At 46.7% G+C, this 10024-nt stretch overlaps 2 long non-coding RNA genes across 3 annotated transcripts; one reads left to right on the plus strand and one right to left on the minus strand.

Annotated features, from left to right (window-relative positions):
* Positions 1 to 1395: 1395 nt before the first annotated feature.
* On the minus strand, positions 1396 to 6172 carry LOC107401452 (uncharacterized). Of its 2 annotated transcripts, XR_013050654.1 has the most exons (5): positions 4883 to 6172; positions 4469 to 4674; positions 3805 to 3927; positions 2052 to 2843; positions 1396 to 1597 (listed from the first exon to the last, which is right to left on the minus strand). It is a non-coding gene; the product is annotated as an uncharacterized LOC107401452 (long non-coding RNA). The 2 variants fall into 2 exon arrangements; XR_013050655.1 differs by lacking the exon at positions 3805 to 3927 and having other exon boundaries at positions 4469 to 6172.
* A 1026-nt stretch (positions 6173 to 7198) lies between these two features.
* LOC143272964 (uncharacterized) lies at positions 7199 to 9407 on the plus strand. Its single transcript, XR_013050653.1, has 4 exons — positions 7199 to 7937; positions 8047 to 8201; positions 8368 to 8503; positions 9131 to 9407. It is a non-coding gene; the product is annotated as an uncharacterized LOC143272964 (long non-coding RNA).
* Positions 9408 to 10024: the final 617 nt, after the last annotated feature.

Below are 10024 nucleotides of genomic sequence, written 5' to 3' on the forward strand. Positions count from 1 at the left end.
TGAAACTATTTGTTTAGTTGCAACATGAATGCCTGTCTGTCATGTCTCCAAATCTTTAGCAGACAATTACACTCCTATGCGTTTTACAATTCCTTTGTACAAATTTGGGGAAGAGTCTGATGAGCCACAAGTGACAGTGAAAATATAAATTCTATGAGAATTTGGAGAGATCTTACAGGGAATGAATGGACAGGGTTGGAAGGGAGAGAGGAGGGAAAGAGAGAGGAAGACACGGGGTAGGTGGGGAAAGAAGGATGGATATATATATATATACATACATATATATATATATATATATATATATATATATATATATATATAGAGAGAGAGAGAGAGAGAGAGAGAGTTTGGACGGGGAAGGGGTTGGGTTCAGAGTTGAACCTAAAGCTCATACAATGGGGAGGCCTGGGTAAGCAGTCTGGATGAATCCATTATTGTACAGTCAAATCAAAGTAGGGCCAAGGTGGACACATCAGTCAGAAAGACAATGAGCCGCTCTTAACAACTTGTGGATATGATGCCACAAACCTCCATCTAACTCAGAATATGAATTTATTCACCTTCACCTTCATCCCTATCCCAGTAACAGTGAGGACCAAAACAACCCTCATTGCCAGATGTGGCTGGAACCCTCTTCGCACCAGGTTCCAAGTCTTTTTTTGGTCCCAAGAATGGGAAGTGAACCCTAAGCTAAGCAATTTTAGGAAGAAACAACTGTGCAATCAATTAAAGGTGTCAGTTGTCAGGACCCTCTGAAGTTCCCTCTTTTCCATTCTTTAACAGACTTAACTGTTCTGAGTACCATGACTAGGGCTGACAAGATGACTCACTGGGTAAAGGCATTTGCTGCCGACCATGACAGCCTGAGCTGCATCCTTAGGATCCACAGGGTGGAGGCAGAGAACTGGCTCTCATGGGTTGTCCTCTGATCTCCATGTTTCCGTGAGGTAATGGAGCTCACATAGTCTTACCACCTATCTTTGCTCAAGTACAACCATGGGCTGAAACCTCAGAAACCATGAGCAAAACAATCCTCCTTTCGATAACTAAGGAAATGAAAGTCTGACCACCCAGAAGCTTCCTTCTAAGTTGTCTGTGTCAGTTATAAAATAAGCAACACATGAACACACAAAAGTAAGTAGAACATAAAGTATAGAAAGAGAGAAAATATGGAAACACAGAGCCATTTAAAATGACTATTGTATGTGTGGGATACAATATGGAAAAGCAAAAAAAAAAAAAAACTGAAGTGGGCAAGCTGGGAGCCGTAGGAAATAAAATCAGAAGGATAGTTTGAAACCAGATTGTGGTAGACCTTGAACATCTCCATAAAGAATCTGAAATTTTTTTAAACATTTTTTTTTTAATATTTCTTTTAATTTATTATGTGTACAGTGTTCTGTCTGCATGTACGCCTGCAGGCCAGAAGAGGGCGCCAGATCTCATTACAGATGGTTATGAGCCACCATGTAGTTGCTGGGAATTGAACTCAAGACCTCTGGAAGAACAGCCAGTGCTCTTAACCGCTGAGCCATCTCTCCAGCCCAGAATCTGAAATTTGTCTGTAGGCAAACAATGAAAAGAGTTCGAGGACAACCTGAAACACATTGATGAGCTAGTTTGTAAAGGCTGAAGGAAAGCAAGCTTCCACTACTGTATATTTATTTCCAACCCTAAGTATCAAATAAAGTATGATATAGAGGTTTATCAGTCCTTTTTATGAAATTATTAAATTTTTTATTTATTTTACGTACCAACCACAGTTTGCTCTCCCTCCTCCCATCCCATCCCCTCCCCCCACCTCTTTTCTACCCCCTCCCCAAATATACCAAGCTGGCTTTAGAGGTGGAATTGGCTCACTCCCCCTCTAAACCCAGACATATTGCTTTAAAAAAAATGGTTAAGAGATTCTTGTGTCCCAAATCAGAAGAGCCCTCTGGTGTGGTGATCGTGATGATGGTGGTGGTGAGGACAGGGATATGGTGCTGAGGACAGGGATATGGTGCTGATGATGGTGATAACTTATGATGTTCATGACACTTTATACATACCAATGTCATCTTCGATGGATATAGAAAGCCAAAAAACCCCAAGTATTAGTGGCATGGGGGACGCTCCAGGAGAGGGAGGAAAGGTACACAAACAGAGTTACGGAGTTGTGCCAGTCAGAGAAGGTCAACGGCTTGGTCCTCGTATCTCCTAACCACTCTTCTCTCTCCAGGAACAAGTTAACCCACTCCGCTTGCCTTTTACGTTTTGACTTAATCTTTATCACTTCTCAGGTGTGGGAATGATACTCTGTCAGTGAATTCTTCTCATCACATCCACGGAATGTACATCGCTTGGGTGCTGAGAACAAATGAAAACAAGTCCCGTCCCCCCCCTAGCAAATATGTTGGCATCACCTTAAACAGGCTCCTTTGAATTTTTCTTTTCTATTTTTGTTGTTTGGGTTTTTGTGTTGTTTTGTTTTATTGTTTTGTTGGTGGCAGCAAATGCTGGGCCTGTCTCCAGCCTCCCCTAGCTCCCTGCAATCAATGCACACCCATCCCCAGAGGCCCCAGAGCCTCTGAGAAGCAAGTAGCAAATGGAAGAAAAAATGGAACAAATGATCCACAGCCCCAGAGCTTTGTTTCCAGAAGCATCTGGTGACCACTTCCAGATCTCTGAGGCTAGAAATGACAGGAAGCAGTCAAAGGCAGCTATGTGGCCCAGGGGGGAAAAAAACCAAAAACAAAAAATGTACAGACCTGAATGTCTTGCCATTATTAAATTTCCCACTGGACCAGCAGCGTCTTCAAAGTTTGCCAGGTTTTGCCTAACCTCATCCACACTTGAAGTCTCTGGAAAACCAGGAAGGCCTCTTAGGGGGGAGATTCATTCATGCTTGGACTCAGGCAGACTTAGGAACCTGTGACTGCACTCTCATTTCCCTGCCCAGGCACACCACAGAGCAGGCAGTCAGCAAGCTCTCCCTCAATGGGCACAAAATTTCCCCTGGAATTTACAGAGCAGAAACCTTAAACACATATCACCATAAGAACCAGATTACATAATGTCTCCATCACACTCCTGACAGCTACAATTATGAGTCAATCCTGGTTTAAATATGAAACCGGAAGCTCCGCGTTTCCCCTCTGACTATGTGGCAGCCTAAGTTAGAGCTCTCCAGGCCTGTCAGTTCGGAGATCTGAGCTGCTTCCACAGCCACTAATCTAGCAAGAGACCAAATGACTGGGTAATTAAAAGCAGTACTGCAGAGAGCCCTGCTCTGGGCCAGATGTTGCAGAGCCCTGCTCCAGGCCAGATGTTCTCTTTGCTTAGCCATTACCCGCATAAGGAACAGAAATAGCCGGTCCCCCCCGCCCCCCACCTCCATCCCTTTAAATTCTCCTTTTCTTTATCCTTTCCAGCTAATTTCCGGCTTCTGATCTTTCAATCCCACAAAATAAAGTAAAAATAAAAGCCCCATTACTAAAAGATGGCATGTTATTGAACTCATGACTGTAAGTTGTAATGTGCTCTGTAGTCTCCTCTTTGTACTTCGTAAAGCATTCCAGCGCCAGAGACATTAAGTTACCCTGGCAACCTCACATGACTAAGGGCTCCAGAGAGCCCCACCTAGCTGCAGGGACTCATTTAAGTCAACAAGGACCACCCCTACACTTAGTAGCCCAGAGACTGAGTAAATAGCACTGCTGGCGGGGGAGTGGGGGCTATTTTAGGGACCAAAGACTGTTGAAGGAGGCAGCCCCTCCCTTTTTTTAACCCCAAACACAAGACAAATAAAACTCTCAATCCTACCCTCTAGAGACGCCTCATTAAGGTCATGGGTCAGCTGGTACATAAAGGAGAGATCTTCTGGGCATTTTTCTAGCTAATGGTCAAATTACAAGGCTCTAAAAAAAAAAAGCCGATAATTCATACCTGCAAAAAAAAAAAAAGGCAAAGCAATGTGTGATAGAGCCATTGTGATCTTATCAGATTGGGAAATGCAGTTTGCATCTGTCTCCTTGTATTCAGAGGAGTCTGGTCCCTACACTGCAGCTGTAGAACCCACACCCGGCTTAGAACCTCAGAGGCCTGAAGTTTTTCCTATTTCAGGGATGAGGAGACTGAAGAAACAAGCCTAATTCTGATTAGTGGCCATAAATAAATTGCCTCACCTTTTTAGAGTCGTTTATTTTCTTTTGAGACAGGGTTTCCATGTGTCCTTGCGCTGGCCTCAAACTTATTATGTAGCTGAGGATAAACTTTGAACACTCAACCCACTTCCCAAGTGCTATGAGTACTGGTGTGTACCACCCACCGCACCTGGCAAGAACATTCTACTCTTGCCTGTAGCGATCTCCTTTGGATCATTAATATTTGCTAAAACCACAGCCTGCTCATGACCAAGCTGGAAGGCAGGAAAAGCTGCTATAAACAACATGAAACAGGATTATTAGATGATTTCGAGAAAACTCACCAGGTCTGCTGTGCGAGGGGCGCTGTTCTCATGCTAGTGTGTGGCCTGCATTCTAGCCCAGAGCCGTCTCATCTGTGGGGCTTTACGCTGTGTTGTTTGTGTCTACATGGTCAAACAGAATGAAACAGTGGGGAAAGAAGCTCAGCTGTCAGGCATGCTGTCCATATGAAGGCAAAATGGCGACCAGATGACAGTCAAACGAAACCCTACAATGAGAGAGGAAGTTATGATGCACAGCAGTGTGCTGGTGGTCAAACTATACCCTGGTGAATAAGGAAACACCAGGGCACCATTTTCAAAGTGGACTTTCTGATACCCATTGCTTGTGTGTGTGTGTGTGTGTGTGTGTGTGTGTGTGTGTGTGTGTGTGACAGAGACAGAGAGAGAGTAGGAGAAGAGCCTGCATTTGCTTACCATGCCATCATTGATGGCATCATTGTAGATGCCCAGAGTAATCCTTGAGGTAGGGCATTCTCTTCCAGCTTGTGTTCATTTACCTATTAACTGATTGTGTGTGTGTGTGTGTGTGTGTGTGTGTGTGTGTGTGTGTGTGTGTGTGTAGAAAAAAATCCACACATTCCGGGCCTCATCGAAAAAAGTAACCAAATAGAAGCACAAGCCAAGCCCAAAGTAACAATCACCATGGAGACACACTGGAGAAGCATATAAGACGCAATGATGCTTCCCATGCACAGCCACTACTCCGGCCATCCTGTTTCCATGGCATGCTTAAAGAATGAATGATGGGCTGGGCACAGTCCTTGCTGACGTAAAACATGATTCACATTAGCCAGAACTAACCATCCTCAAAGTTGGAAAGAATGACTCTTCCACCTGAGTGCTCCACTCTCATCTGGGGCATTTCAGGAAACACTTGAGGCATGCCTTTGCTCTCAAAAATATTTCCTAACCTCCCCTTCAAACTTCTCAGCATCTCCCTAACCCAGGATCCTGGGGACTAAAGGTCCACCTTGTGTTCCCTATTTCTTGTTTGGAGTTATAAGGGTCAAACAAACAACAACAACAGGGGATCTGGCTGCATTCGTGGAGTCATTTGCTAAGCGCTGACAGGCATTGTTAAGGATCTGCTCTGAACACAGACCCTTACCCCAACTCCCCTGCCAAAACAACAACAAACCACGGGATCATGACAGTCAAGGCAGCACATGCCTGTAAATCCAGCACTTGGAAGCAGAGGCAGTCGGATCTGGACTACAGCATCATCAAGACCCTGTCTCAAAAACATACAACAAACACCGAGACAACAAAGGGATCATGTTCTCCAGGAAGCACCTGCTGGAGAAGAAGCATGCTTTAACTATCAGTCTCAAGGAAAAAGGGTATAAAGTCAACCATACAGAGAACTCAGTGAAACCTTTTCACATAGATGTTACTGGGGCTCCAATCCACACACTTGCCACATGCGCCCACCTCCAAATTAGAAAGAATTTCACAAGCACGCCCGCTTTTTCTCCGGCCTTAGGATTTTTTCACTGGAACAGACGAAAACCGCTGTACCCAGGGCAGCTTTGTGAGTTCTCCACAGTTACCCACTTGTCTCCAGGGAGGAAGGAAGGAACTCAAGAGTCTCAAAATAGCCGCCCGGTTCTAGTCCTTCAACATGTGCAGGTTACATCACTCACAGGGCTGGCTGTGACATCACTTCTAGACCTGAACACAGCCCACCCCGCCACTGAGAAAATGGAAAATGCTGAGCCGCAGCCTCAGGACTTCCTTGTCCAGAGGCGATTTCTTGTCCCGCCCAAACCTGACAGCAAGGGCAGGTGGGTGTAGAGCCCAGCAAAGAGGCCTCTGAAAGCAGGAACCCAGACTCTGCAGGTCAGCTTGGATCAGGTCCAAACTGGGTTCCACCCCGCCACACACACACACTCCCACCCCCTGGTGACAAGCAATCTGTTTTTGGGGACGCTTTTGTGAGGTTACAGAATCTCTGCATGAGAGGGAGCCGGTTCTGGCCTGGTCTCTAGGTAACCCGCCACACCAAGGTGCACAAACACGGTAGGACAGGGAAGGAGGGTAAAAGAGAAGCTGGCCGACCCCGGGCCCCCTCCCAGGCCGCCGTGAAACACGCTTTAATTGCTTCAAAGAGCCCTTCTCAATGGGGTTTCAGAGGCGCGGGAGCGGGTCCCCGGCGAGGGCTCCTTTCCGGCTGGCCAGCATTCCTGGGCGCTGCGAGGGGAGAGCCCGCGGCTCATTTCCATGCCTGTCGCATACTGCCTCCGTTGTGCCTGGCCGGGCCGCGAGGGGAGCGCGGCTGGCAGCGAACAAAGCCCCATTCATCCCCGGGGACGGCTTCCTCCCGGACCAGCCGTGGCCGCAGATGGGCTGGCTAGGGCACGCCATCCATCCCCAGGCTGGGGAGCAGGGCCCCGCCCGCTCACAGAGTGGTGATGCAGGGCGCCCCCGGGCTGCGGTACCCAGGCCTCCACGGCAGGGGAGAGGCTGGGCCGGGACAGGCAGACACTGGGGCTTTTCAGCCGGGAAATCCCGTGTCCTCGCCGGCTCCTTGAGAGCGAGGATGTCAGTTTCCAACGCCCTCTTCCCTACTCCGGCCCCCTGGGATGGTACGGTCCGTCTTCCCTGTTGTGAGGGGACTTTGTTTCTCCTCTGTGGCCTCTGCAGTCCCCACGAAAGGGTCACTTCCTGACTTTTGTGTCTCTTCAATCCAGTGCCTCCAAAGTTCCTCCCCTCTGGTTGTGACTAAGTACATAATTGCGAGGCTTATCCATAAGGTTTTCCAGAATTTAAACATCCCTCTCGGTTAAAGTCTGGGGCTGGGGCTTCGCAATTAACATCGTTTGCTGCTGTTTGTTGGTCCTCTCTGCTGCACTACCGCGAAGGGGGTGGGGGGAATGCAAAGAAAACGCACTTGCTCTGCAACCGTGTTTGCAGACTCCCAGAGCTTTTCCTTTGGTCCCATGCGTTAGGCCCGACCAGAGAAAGCTACAGGGCTCTAACATTGAACAGAAGCGAGTCTGGGTCCCCTTTCCTTCATTCTGAAGAAGCCCCTCCAGGCTGGGTTCCACAACCCAAGACAGAAACAGGCTCCAGACACATTCCTCCCCAGCGGATGCAACAGGGCATGGCAGGATCAAACAGCCACCAGACACTGGGGAGACTGGCCCCAATCTATCCATCTTACAGATAAGAAGCCGATAAGATCTGAGAGGGGAAAGGATTGGTTCACCTCGGCGGAAGCTGGTTCATCTCCGCAAATAACAAAAGGCACCCTCAAGTAAAAACATAACGACCATTTTCAAAAAGAAAATCACCAAGAAAAATTATTATTCACCAAGTAGATTTACTTTTCTTCTTATATTGAAAGAGGCCTCCCCTCCAGTGCGTGAGAATTGCTCCTGTGTTTCTCTTACTTCCGGCGTTTTGAACACCACTGGCCTCTCTCCAAGAAGACCTCTTTCCTCTCCACGGGAATGAAAACCTTCAAAATGTTCGCATGTAGATAGAGTGACTGCATTGGTTATTCTGAAGATATGGGCGGGGGAGGGGGAGAGGGTGCTAATCGCTTTACACACTGCCTCCCTCATTCCTGACGCTAGGCTCTGAATTGGACTCTACAACTTTCCCCCATTTCACTAAAAAAGAAACCAAAGCTGAGAGAGACAGAGATTAACCTTTTCAAGATCACAAATACGTTAATTGGCCAAAGCTGACTTTCTGGTCTCTTCTGCACTGCGACTTTGCTTACTCAAAGGTGCTACTCTGTCACCGGGTCAACAACGTGGGGCATAGGGAGGCTCTAGGCATGCACCCCGCTGCAGGAGAGGGGACTCAAGGGGGGGGGGGAGGGGAGGGGGATGCCTCCTGCTACCTGGATAGGAGAGCAGGCTGAGAACTTGACAACTGACTGTTTCTTCCAGAGTGCAAGGGGTGAGCTAATCACCACTCCCTGAGCTGCCGTAGCATTTTATCTTCTAAGGAATGCTCTGGAAATAATAGTATCTTGGTTTTGTCAGAGAAAACTTGAGTTCAAAGTTCAGACCTGCCATTTCCAAGGTAGGAGGCTTTTGAAACATTATTTAAGCTCTTTAATTCTGTCTCCTCCTCTATTAACGGTGTATTAGTAAGATCTAATAATAAGAGCATCTATTAATAAGAGCATTTATCACATTGTGTTCTTGTGAGGATCTAAATGAGCCAGTCCATGTGAAGGTTCGGCCCCATGTTTTCTTCATTATCATGTTTATCAAGTCAAATAGGCTGCATTATGTTTAGTTTAGAACTAGATTTTTCTTTATAACAAAGAGTTACTGCTCATCCCTGTACATGTCCATCCCAAATTAGCTGAACACTCTACACTGTGTCTCTTCATTGGTTGATTAGTGATTGTCTCACACCTTACCAGTCATCATAGCAGAAGGGACAAGAGAGCATTGGAAAGTAATTATAATGATAATGAGTGATCAGTCTGGAAATACTGGATGATATCATCCCTCACAACTCTTCAGTCAGAACCAAATACATGCCCCCAGCCACTAACCCCAACTACTATAAAGCCAGGGCCAGGACCTGTAATTCTGCTGTCCCTAGTCTGGGGGACATCAAAGGCTTAAGGTTAGGCCTGCAAATGCATATAATAAGCATTAATGAGAACCATCAATTAATCCATCTTTCTTTCCACAGGATAGAAAATACCAATCCTTTGTGAGACCTGCAATGTCACAGCTAGTCCATGACACTTCACAGAAGGTTCTGTCTTCTCAGGAGTCAGATTATGGTAAAATTCAACAATAGCTTCTGGCTACAACAGGCAGCAAAAGTTCTGTTCTCCGTATTCCACCTTCCCATAAAAAGGAGAAGCAAAGAGCACAGACTGAGTTTCCTCTTCCATACACTAAGGCTGAGGATCATAGTGGCAAGGGCAGAAAACTTGTAAATAAATGCAAAACCAAGTTCCTAATTGGGGACCTAAGACTCCTGTTTGCTTGTCATGTGATCCTAGCACTTGGAAGATGGAGGGAGGATTTGGAGTTCAAGGCCAGCCAGGGCTATATAAGACCTTGTTATTTTCCACTACCCTAAATCAAAGGAATAAGAGGACTCTGAAAAGGGAGCCGTGGTGACAGTGAAGGCCACTGGCGTCCTTGCTCCCCGGTGTCAGCTCTGACCAGCTGTGTCTTGCAGAAGCAATTCTTCACAATTCACTTGCCTTTGTTCTGGTGTTTTCTGAACAATTGGAAAGCATCTGGAGTTCATTTGATGCATGCTTTGCTCATAACCTAACGTCCATTTCTCCCGTTTTCAACTTCTGCTTATCTTCCTTCTCAAATTATCCTGCTCTGTTCTTTCATGTGTGTGCATTCCCAGAGTCTTGGTGTGATGGTTAGGATGTTGTTCTCCAGAGGTCCATTCACTGACAGCTGGATTGGAAGGATAGCAATGTTGAGTAGGGAGGTAGGACTTGGTGGTGGGGGAATAGGACATGGTCCATCCTCATGGAAGGGTTAATGCTGGTCTTGAAAGCTGGGTGGGACCCCACAGACTTGAATTGCTTCTCAAGGGAGGAAGCTGTTGAAT

Source organism: Peromyscus maniculatus, chromosome 4, assembly GCF_049852395.1.
Source record: "Peromyscus maniculatus bairdii isolate BWxNUB_F1_BW_parent chromosome 4, HU_Pman_BW_mat_3.1, whole genome shotgun sequence".
NCBI lineage: Eukaryota > Metazoa > Chordata > Mammalia > Rodentia > Cricetidae > Peromyscus > Peromyscus maniculatus.